This window comes from Protopterus annectens, chromosome 10.part0 (genome assembly GCF_019279795.1).
Source record: "Protopterus annectens isolate FY-2018-M chromosome 10.part0, PAN1.0, whole genome shotgun sequence".
Taxonomy (NCBI): domain Eukaryota; kingdom Metazoa; phylum Chordata; order Ceratodontiformes; family Protopteridae; genus Protopterus; species Protopterus annectens.
Genome location: NC_056744.1, coordinates 532,713,062 through 532,725,126, shown reverse-complemented (window position 1 = coordinate 532,725,126; position 12,065 = coordinate 532,713,062). Strand labels below are relative to the sequence as shown.

At 38.3% G+C, this 12,065-nt stretch overlaps 1 protein-coding gene across 3 annotated transcripts in view; it reads left to right on the top strand.

Annotated features, from left to right (window-relative positions):
- The first annotated feature begins 1,298 nt into the window (after positions 1 to 1,298).
- Positions 1,299 to 12,065, top strand: part of RNASEL (ribonuclease L) — a 236,534-nt gene continuing 225,767 nt past the window's right edge. For all 3 annotated transcript variants that reach the window (XM_044085389.1, XM_044085390.1, XM_044085391.1), the window contains exon 1: positions 1,299 to 1,566. The gene's annotated coding sequence lies outside the window, so the exon portion shown is untranslated. The remainder of the gene's footprint in view (positions 1,567 to 12,065) is intronic.

Here is a 12,065-nt window from a genome sequence, read left to right as displayed (position 1 = left end):
ATGATGTCATTTCTGTGTGCTGTGCAAATTTTCACATTGAGACATGCATGCACCAGTGCTGATGTCTGTAAACCACACAATTTTTTGTAATTCATTTCATCAACATCTCATTGTTCACCCATGTTTTATGCTAAATAATTTCCAAGTGTTTATGCACTCATCTGCACATGCTTTTGCAAAGTGTTCCATTGTTGCACAGCTGCATGTTGCTGAGAATTATGTAAAAAGCCCATGTGCACTACACAATTTGCCTATGAATTCCTCATTAACTTATACTCCCTACAGCTTTCTTTATTGGAATACACTTATAGAACAATATCTAGATAACAGTTGCATATTTTTATAAATCCAGCCAGTGCAATGCATATCTTTGTGAAGGCATTATTCTCCATGCACAGACTACATATGCAAATCACCGTCTTTGGGAAGGCATGCCATTCACAAAACAAACAGCATTGGAGTACTGAACAGTCCCAATAGGGGAACCTAGAGAAATCAAACTATTTGTAGTTTAATAGCATTGCAGCTAGTAGCCCAGTGACCAGCCTTATTTTTTAACATGTTGCTCAGCAGACATAACTAAACAAGATGGCAGGGCTATAGTAAAGAAAAGGTGTAAAAAACTTCCATTGTGTCACAGTGGCAGCAGAATCCCCACAGGCAAAAGAGTTCCATATGGTGCAGGCAAACCTGATATTGCAACCTAAATTCGTATCCTTTGGAAAATCCATGTGAAAACAAATCCTGTTATTCTAGCAACATTCTAAGTTTATAAGAGCAATATTTAAAATCTGTCCCTATTTATGAGCCTTTGTCCTCCCATTATTTTAGGCTTTGTTTAGATTTCTTGTGCTAAGAGGATGAGAGATATGTAGCACACACCAGTCAAACTGCACTTAAAGTTCTTAATCATTTGCAATTTTTTGCAAAATAACAACTGTTATCCATCACAGAGGCAGGCACTTGAGTATCTCCTGACAACAGACAAAAGGCTACTGTGAAATTAATTAGTCCTGATGCTGCAACAGCATTTCCTGAAGAGGTATTTAGTACGGAAGTACCTATTTTTAACTACAAACACAATGTCCTCAGATAGGATGAATGTAAACTGCCTATCAAAGTAATGAACAGCTGTAAAAAGTCAGCTGTATTGTATTTGCATTCACGTGCAATGCTAAAGTTAAATCTTTCGGCAAAGAGCAATAAGAATTTGATATGTCATATATGGATGGAGAGAGAGAGAAGGGGAGGAGCAAAGCGTGAGAAAAGAGGAAAAACCAGAAAGTGCCTGTCAAGAACAGACAGGTGGGTAGTATTACTACCTCGATAATTCCTTAACATGAGAAACAGAACCTATAAAAATGCATGTCAAAAACAGCTAATACTTCTGTGACTTGCTTCCATGGTTAAGCTTAGAACTGTTTGCTTTTTTCGAGTGTACATTCAAGAAGTATATTTCTGGTTTGCTGACACCGAGAACCTTTTAACAGATGAACACAACAGGAACTTCATTGCTGCAGAGTTTGGTTTACAATTCTGAAAACTCCTGCTTTTGAAATCATCTGGGTAAGTTTCTCCTTTTTTATAATCTTCCACAAAGTGGTTAAATTCCCATAAAAGTGACCAGATATGATTTCAAATATGTTTGTAGCATTTAAATATCTGCTTTATATTTTATCATATCATACAATTTTTACACAATTCCATAGTAACACTGTATAACGATAGGATAGTACGGCACTTTTGACATTGCATTTTTTTTCTCTCTGTAAATGTTAACATGATAGGTATTCAAGTTTTACTGAGTAGTAGTATTTCCAGTTGTACCTTTATGTATGTGCTTTATATATGCTTGTAAGTTTGATTATGGAAAAAAAAAATCATAATCAGTGACAGATAAAAAGTAACACTGTGGAAGTCAGCTCTGTTGGTGTAGAGGGACCAAGACCTGACTATGACCAAGGCTACCTGCATTTCATTAGTGGATCAGGCGTCTGCTGAAGCTGACAATGAGAGGATGGTCCTACTTCTCCTTAGGGGGAAAGGTTGAACTGGTTCTTTCCAGTGATGTAATCCTGTGAAGGATGGGAGGAGAGGCAAAGTGTAGCCCAGGGGAAAAGCATTTGGCCAGCTCCCTATTGTAATTCAGAGACTCATAAGTGCAAAACTCAACAATTGCAAAAAAACTATGAAAATACAAGAGAATAATAAATGCCAAGAATTTTTGTTCTCCTTTAGAGACGTTTTTTTTTTTTTCCCAGGGGCAACCAACCACCTTACAATGCCAGTGGTGGATGTAGGCTCCGGCGCAAGGGCACCCCCACCCCACCCCCACCATTACCTGAAAGATTAAAAAAAAAAAAAAAGCTTTTGCAACTCAGTAAATCATGGTGGTAGACTGACATGGTTTACTGAATTAGAAAACCAGCACTCATTTCAACTGCACCATTATGTCTGTTGGTCCCGTCTACTCTACTGTTTCCAGACATAGTACATTTCATTGATTCATCACAGCAGCCTGCCAATCATCTTATTTTGTTGATTAGATGAATAGTCTTAAACTTTACTCTGCACAGTCTACTAAGCGTATCGTACAAACCCTACCTGTATGAGCTTGTGATTAAATGATCCAGACAGGATAAGTTAAACTCAAGTGCAGCAAGTATTTGTCCATCTCATTCCAGTAACAGTTCATTAGTAGAATTAAACACTTCTTAATACCAGGCCAAATTAACTGACTAGATGTGAAAACTGACTAGATGTGAAGAGAAAGAAAGTATACCCCTGCCCCCCACACACACACACACACACACACACATAAGGAGAAGCTGCAGTTTTAGGTAAGTCTGTTTTGATGAGCTGTTTGGAAAATTGGATAAAGTATTCTCATAGCCGGCGCTGCGAACTGCGGTGGTGGTGCCGCGGTAGCGTTGTCGCCTCACAGTAAGACATTGTCCTGTTTGATTCTCAGCTAAAGCTTCTTCTGTGTGGAGATGTGCGTGAATGGGCGTACCTTCACTGAAGGTTGTGTGTCAGGGCTGGCAACTCGGCATGTAAAAATCTACTGCCAATCATTAGCGGACCGGAGTTCCGCTGTGGCGACCCCTAAACGGGAAAAGCTGAAAGACACAACAACATATGCTGAATGCCTACAATAAATATGGTGATGAACTGTAGTTATTTAAATATTTCAGGTGCATGGTTAAATACTAGTCTAATGGCTCTAAAGGACCTTCTAAAGCATTTATGCATGCCACTGTTACCAGCAGTTAAGACACTATAGAGCAATACTTTTGGTTTCATCTAAACTTTTGCTATTGTTGAACTGAAAAATTCAGGTTTCACATATGGTTCTGCAAAAAAGGAAGCGTGCTATTGTGCTTCATGCCAAAACAAAAAAGTTATCTGGTACTGTGATTTCTGAGCAGGTTGAATACAATTGTGTTTTTGACTGAGGCATTTCATATAGGAGAATGCTTTTAAATGGTGGTTTTGATCTTCATTAAAAAAAGTAAAAAAATTAAAAACAGCAACAGAAAGAGGGGCAGTAAACTGGCAAAGCAAATACATTTGAATCAGATTTGTACAAACTCTTGCAAAGCTATGCCAGGCTACCTTATGTAAGTAAAATGCCATAGATATAAGTGTTGCAGTTCATGCAATCCCAATGGCAAAACTGATGTTAAAAAAGAATGTTAAACACTGTTGTGGAATGAAATGTATTCACAAGTCTTGTTGTGCTAAAGAAAATAAGATTGGAAATTTGGGGGAAAAGTGAGGTCTGTACTTGATTTACATGACATTACTGGAATCAGTTTAAGAACTCTATTTCTGGACTAAATTGGTGGGGTTGTTTGAGTGTGTAGTAAAAAGATAAACAAGTGCAAACAAAGCTTAGAAGGTAAGTAGTCAGTCTGACTAGTAATTAGTATAATTCTCTATAGTGGAAGTGATGTATGACATTTTTTTTGCTGGTCTCACAAGTAGACAGCAGTCTATAGAAGTAGACCAACATGTGTACTTGCAGCTGGCACTGAAATAAGAGAAGAAGAAGAGAAATGCTTATGTTTACAGCTGGTATTAATTACCTGATGCTGATTTTTCTACAACGGAATCAATGACCAGGTATTCCTGAACATTTCTGGATTTTTTTCTTACTCTCCAAATGATGAAGAATTGCTGTATTTTTGTGCAACAATAACCAAGTGTCTACTCATTCACAAAATACATTAAATAGAATAAAATGCTGCTTTACTCTGCCACATCTGATGATTCTACTATTCAAGGAGACACAGCCTTGATTTCCTGGTCTCCCATAAACATGCCTTTCTTTGTAATAAAGGAGATTATTATTCCCTGATAAACTCTGTTGGGTAAAAGTTATTTGGCATCTTGTCACTCCTCATTCCTCGCATGAGTTGCTTGGTAATTCTAGACCTAAAAGATAACTATCATATTCCCATAGCCATAATTCTCAAATGCCCAGATTTTTGCCTCATATTTTTGGTCCATTCCTCATAAAATGTGTGGTTTTCTCTTGAATCACTAAGGAATGAAGTCACTGAATAAGGACATGCATTTGATTTTGATTTTATATTCTTCAGAAAATGCATGGTAACACAAAACCTTTTATTGTAGCAACTTTATAAGTGTATAAGAGCAATATTTAAAATTTGTCCCAATTTTTGGGCCTTTGTCCCCACATTATTTTTGTCTTTGTCCAGATTTCTTGAGCTAAGGGGTTGGGAGGTATGCATAACCATAGGCTGCAGGAAATTTCTAAGATTCTATGTTTCTGGATCACATTATCAGTTCTCTGCATTACCCTTTGGTTTGTCTACAGCTCCAAGGGTATTCACAAAACATCTAGCTTCAGTCATAGCCTATTACAGACTGAATGGCATTTACATTTTTCCTTATTTAGATGACTTGCTTATCTTTGTAGCGTATTTATCTGAATGCCTCTTTTGACCAATCTGGACTTTCAAATAAATGTTGCAAAATCCTCCGTGACTCTCTCACATTATTGTTTTTCTGGGATGCCTTATAGAGTCTTTTTTCCAAAAATCCTTTTTAGCACAAGACAAGGTGTATCTTTTGGACTGCAGTGGTGGTGCTGCGGTAGTGTTGTCCTGTTCAATTCTCAACTAAAGCGTCTTCTTTGTGGAGACATGCGTGAATGGGCGTACCTTCGTTGAAGGTTGTACGTCAGGGCTGGCAACTCGGTACGTAAAAATCTGCTGCCAATCATTAGCGGACCGGAGTTCCGCTGTGGCGACCCCTAACCAGGACAAGCCGAAAGATACAACAAAAACAACAAGGTGTATCTTTATTTGGAATTTTTCCAAAACTTCTCCAATCAGTCTCAGACTTCTGTAAGAGAATTTTTCAGAGCCCCAGAGTTCATGGCATCTATGATTCTTATGATACTTCTAGCCAGATTACTAATGAGAAAGATAGTGGTTTCTATAAAAAAAGAAAAACATGGACCCAACACTTGCATTTTCTCGAGTATCACACTCCTGTTTGTCAATTTATAAATAAAGGAACTGTACTAGTGGATACAACAAATTCAGCTGAACCCAGGTCACCCTTCTCTTATCACACCCAGGGTTCAATCCAATCTGTCACCACAGACATGTCAAATTTGCTTGGGAACCAGTTTTGAGAGGGGTAAAAGTGCAAAACCTTTAGAATCCTTCTGCCAGACCAAAGCACATCAGCTTAAAATAGATGTTGGCTGTGAACTATGCTTTGCTGTCCACCACCTTTGATCCCCAGAATCTCTCCAAGTGATTATAGACAATACCACAGTCCTGTAGTATATAAACAAGCAAGGAAGTACAAGGCCATACCCCATTTACAAGCTGGCAGTGATAGCTTGGGAGTTAGCTCTTCAGTATTCCTTTACCCTTCAAGCATTTTACATTTCTGTTGGAGCAAAACATATTGGCAGACAAGCTAAGCAATACCAGGTCAGACCCTGAATGGGGATGTCTTACAGGAGTTCATCCAGTTGTGGGGAACACCGCAAATAGATCTGTTTGCCTTGTTTCAAAACAGACAACTAAACAGGTTTTGTTCCAGGAATCCTTGCAAGCAAGCCTGGAAAACAGATGCATGTTCATTTCATTGGATGGGAATGTTAATCAATTTTTGTCCTTTCCACTGATATCCAGAGTAATTCTGTAAATTCAAAAGAATGCCCCAAAAATAATTGTGGTGATCTCTTTTGGCCCAGGCAGCATTGTTTCTTCCTTCTTATGGAATTGGCCAAGGGCCAGTTTCCACAATCTTCCTCACACACTGGATCTACTCACACAAAATGGGGAATTTTGCTACAACTTAATATCAAGCAACTTGAACTAACTGCCTGGATGATTCAATTTTAATACCTTTTAGGCATTTATTTCAGGAGGACATGCAGCAGGTAATAAAGGAGGTAAGGAAGCCTGAAACTAGAAAATTCTATGTTGGTAAGTGAAAGTAGTTTTCTATTTGGTGCCTAGCCAATAACCAGAGGCCCATCGTGGATTTTGTACCACTGGTGCTCAATTTTTTTGTGTGAGTTACTTCCCCTGGCCTCACTTATTCCTCTATAAAAATTCATCTTGTGGCCATTTCAGTATGTCTGCTTATGGATCCTCCTCTTTCTTTGTTAAGCAGTTTCTGAAAGCAGTTTTCCAACTGAGATCTTGTAAAAAGGTTGGTCATCTTTAGGATCTTAAAGACAAGTAGAGCACAAAACAGGATAAAGTATCCTCTCAAAAAACAATAAAGTCCAAACAGCATATAAAGAGGATACACCACGACAATTGAAGCCAACCAAATGAACTCCAAACAGATTCCAAAAGAGATTTTATTAAGACAAATAAAACAGTGAGCACTTTCACGTCTCCGGGACGCTTCATCAGGCTTAACTATATATCTCCATTAAACATTCTTATATAGTATTAAAAAGACTCCTATTGGAGAGCTGCTATAGAGACTTAATAATAAAAAGCTGATTCATTGGTAGATATGAAGGAAAAAAAAATTGACACTTCACATTCAACAACTACTGAAAATATTGCAATAAACAGGCATAAAAATATCTGTGTATAAGAAAATATGTAAAAAAGCACATAAAATATATACACACAAAAAATATATATTATATAGTCATACAATAATATAATATCTAAGGGTGTAACTTACATCAATGTTTAAAAGGTTTATCTATTAAAAAAGGTCTCAAAGAAACTTTGTCATTGAGACCATGACCCCTGTCTGCTGCTAACTTAATTATCCACTTTGCTTCCTTCTTTTCTGTATTGTTTCGCATACACCCTAATCTTTCTGTACTATAGATATGTTCCAAAACTAAAAAGTTAAAAGTGTGTATGCTATCCCTCTGTAGCACATGATTTGCCAAGGCATTATAGGTTCATAGGTTCATACTAGGCTATCTGCCCTAGGGCATTTATAAGCCTAGCCAGAGTATGTTTGGCTTTCGCCACCCATTTTAAATTAATTTTGCTATGCCTTTTTTTGAGGTTAGTATACTGTGCCTCTGTCTAACAGTGACACAGAAGTGATAGCCGGGGTAAACCTACGATCTCCCATCCACTCATCAAGATTCCTCTTGAAGAGAGTCAATGTGGGACTCTGCCTAACCTGGACTGGGATTTTATTCCAGAGTGAAGGGAGCCTCTGGGTTATGAATCTGTCCCTCCAGCATGTCCTATTTATTTCAGTGCTGAGGTTCAAGTCTCTCGAGCACATAGCTCAATGGGATTTGGATTTTCTGAGGTGCAGCATGTCCATTAATTCCGGGTTGGACATGGCTTTATACATCAGGCACAGATCGCCTCTGAGCAGGCGGTATGCCACTGAGTAGAGCTGGAGTTTCTTTAACCGGGCAGCATATGGCATCTGTTTGAGCCCTTTGATCCTCTTGGTGAGGTACTTTTGGGGTCTTTCCAGTTGCTGCAGGTGTCTGGTAAGGTACATCCCAAAAGGGGCATTGTACTCAACTATGGGCCTGATGAGGGATGAGTAAAGAGGTACGATGACCTCCCCTGATCTAGATGTGAATCCCTTCATGATTAGGTGGGCTATATAAAATGTTTTTCTAACCACTTTGGCCACGTGGTTGTCAAATGAGAGATTGCTATCAACTTGGGTCCCCAGGTCCCTAATGACTTCTTCTGTACTTAATGGATTACCACCTATGTGGTAATTTGTGGCCACTTTGTTTTTGCCAAAGGGGATGACTATACACTTTTTGGCGTTTAGCTTGAGGCCATGGCTCTGGCACCAGTTGTCTATTTCTATGAGGCCCTTTTGGAGGATGCTTGTGTCGGCTGGAGAGTTGATTATGGTGCCCAGTTTGCAGTCATCTGTGAACTTGGTCAGCCACAGTCCTTCCGTGTTGGCCTGTACCACCGAGAAATATATATTGAACAAGAGAGGTCCCAGGACTGAGCCTTGTGGGACGCCACTTGTAACTGGTTTGGAGTCTGACATGGCTCCAGCAATTCTAACCATGTGGGTTATGTCCTTGAGCCAGTTTGAAACCCATCTAGTGACATAGGGGTTTATATTTAAGCTGGTGAGCTTATCTATAATGCCCGAGTGGGGTATTGTATCGAAGGCTTTTGCGAGGTCCAGGTAGGCTGTGTGGACCACCTTCCCCTCGTCAATGGCCTTGGTGACTGTTTCAAAGAAATCGACCAGGTTTAAGAGGCAGGATCTGCCCTTAACAAAGCCAAACTGGGTAGGATCCAGTGTCTGTAGGTCCCCAATATATTTATTTATGAGGTCCATGATGATCCTTTCCATAGCTTTGCAGACCAAGCTAGACAGGCTTATGGAGCGATAGTTTCCAGGATCCGTTGAGGCACCACCTTTGTGGAGAGGGACCACTGTTGCTGTATGCCACTCTTTGATTCTCCTTATTAATGGCATAAATGCATTCCCTAATGCGCTCCCTCAATGTTCTAGTGGTCATACCTACATAAAAACATTGACATTTCTTGCATTGACCTAAATAAATCACATTCCTAGTTTTACAATCCGCATACTTATTAAATTCATATCTCTTTCCTGTGTCTGGATGTATGAATTCATTGGAGTTCTTAATATAACTACATTGGTTGCAGGTACGACAAGCATGTGTACCTTTCCTTTGGGAAACTATGCCATCATGCCTATTATTTTCATAACATAATAGTCTCTTCAAAGACTTGGTGTTCTTGTAACTAAATGCTGGTCTATCTCCTACTATTCTCATAATATCTTCATCAAGTTGTAGGATATTCCAGTGCTTCTTAATAGTGTTAACCACAGAAGCATTATTGTTAGTATATGATATTGCTATCCTTTTCTTATTATTGGCATGGCTATATTTACTCCTAGCCGAGGACATAGTCCTATGAATATATGGACTATCCTTTCCTTCATGTTCTATTCTATGTAAATCACTAAGTTTTTTCTTATGATAACCTCTGTCTATAAATTCTGCTTCTATATTCCCTATAGCTTCTACAAACACTGAATCATCACTGGTGATCCTTGAGAAATGCGCAGCTTGATTCTTAATAATATGTTTATATATGTGTGGAGGATGCATGCTGTCTCTGTGAAGTATAGCATTTCTTCTACAGGGTTTACGAAAAACCTCTGTTGTAAGTCCCCCATTTTCTTTCCTAAGTAATACATCTAAAAACTCAATTTTTATTTGGGATGTAGTACTGGTCAGCTCTAGGAACGTGGTGGTGCCATTAGCATATGTAATAAATTCCTGTAGAGTAGTAAGATCCCCTCTCCAAATTAAAAACACATCGTCCACAAATCTTCTATAGCATGTAATATATTTAGAATAGATTGCATGTTCTAAAATATAAGTGGACTCCCAATATGCAAAAACTAAATTAGCATATGAGTTGGCACATGATGTGCCCATCGCTACACCCTTAACTTGAAGGTAGTAGCTACTCTGTGATGTAAAAACATTGTTTGAGAGGACCAAATCCAACAACATAGTAATCATAATAACCTTGTTATAGTAGAAATAATCTCAAGTAATCTATGCCCACATCATTAGGTATACTCGTAAATAGAGCTGTAACATCCAGCGTGACCAAATAGTCAGAGTCATTTATTTCATCACCTGTATTGTAACTTGCTAAGGTCTCTAAAAAATGTTGAGTGTCACGAAGAATAAACATAGTTCTATCTACTACTGGCCTTAGTTGTTTCTCTAGGAAGATCGGTATACTCTCCGTCAACCAACCTCTTCCCGAGACAATTGGTCTAAGTGGAGGACTACTCATATCCTTATGTATTTTTGGAAGACCTCTAAACACTGGAATTAGAGGTTTCTCAACTAAAAAATAATTATACAAGCTCTCATCTATTACATCACACATTAACATATCATATAGATCAGCATGCATCACCTTAATAAGTTTGTCTAAACCTGTAAGGTCAAGTTTAACATAAGTACTACTATCTGTTTGTAGTTCTGTAATTTTATTGTCATAATAAACTTTATCTAAGACTACCGTTGCTCCTCCCTTATCAGCAGGTCTTATAACTATATCTATATTATTCTTCAGAGTATTTAAAGCCAGTTTCTCCTCCTTTGTCAAATTGAAAAACTCAGGTTTACTAATACTGTTTTCAAATTGTAACAGAAAATCATTCATGCAGGCTTTCTCAAAACTCTAAGGGATGTAGGGATGGTATATAAACAGAAGGTTTTTTAAAACAAACATTAGTAGCAATGGTATTATCATTATTAAACTGTAATGCTAAGGCAACATTTCTAGTAAATTGTTTAATATCAACTATAAGTTCACTCACATCCACATTCTGAGAAGGGATGAATGAAAGACCTCTATTTAGAACAGATAACTCATGTTCTGTCAATGTATAACCCGAAATATTCACTACTAAGTACACTGTATTGGTTTCAGCGACTTGCGTTGAAACTCTAACTGACCTTCTGAAGTTTTTCGCTTCCTTCCCTTGTATTGGGGGCTCCAAACTGGTTTGTTCTCCACTCGAAATGGTAGAGGAAAATGGAGATTATTAATTTCATTTTCTGCATCATGCTGATTAGATCCACCAGGTAGCACAGTTTTTTTTATGAACCACTTGCTCATTTGTTCCCAGGCAGTCTTTAGAATGGCAGTCTTTAGAATGGTTATCCACAAGCGAAAAGGAATGTACGCATGGAGGCTGCTCAGCGTCTCGCGTGTCTGATACTACAGAGGTAATTAGACTGGAAGTAGAGGGAACCAAAGAAGATGAATGCTCAACCGAGCGATTGCCAGTGGTAGCTGTAGTTACATCACTAAGCGGTCGAGTGGACTCCCTCAGCCATTGAAAAACGTTCCCGCTCGAGAAATCAGAGCAGTCATGTTCAAGTTTTTTTCTTTTTTAATAAAAGCAATCTATTGTCCAAAGCTGTCATAGTAGTGATAATGTCAGAATGAAAATTATTTAACTGAACATCAGTCAAGGTAGATAACAGTCGTTTCTCAAACACCAATGCCTCTTGAAATAAAGTTTGTTCATTCTGTTGATACTGTTCGACCAATAACCTCATATATCCATGACTGGTCTCTAGGTTTAGCTGCTGCCACTTAGCTAGTAAGTCTGGATAGGCAGAACCAAACGTGGGCATTTTTAAAATATGAAACCCTCTAGGTACTATCTTGAATTTTAAACAGGCTTCCTATGTCTTTTCTGCCATTGAATATTTTTTATCTTAATTAGAACATCTTCTAACTTGCGCATTGTCTGTAAGTCTCTATTTGTATGGCAGAGTCTTTCTGGCTAGAGAATGTCTGAGTAAGTTCAACATAAGAGAGTCTTAGTAAAGGATTATCTTCCATACTCAACAGCTGTTTAAAGTCAAATTTCCTTGGTGGTTCCATTGCATTGGATATAATAATGGTTTCTTCTGTCATGTCCCTGTTGTGTTTAAAAGTTCAAAGTATCAGAAAGACAAGTAGAACACAAAACAGGATAAAGTATCCTCTCAAAAAACAATAAAGTCCAAACAGCATATAAAG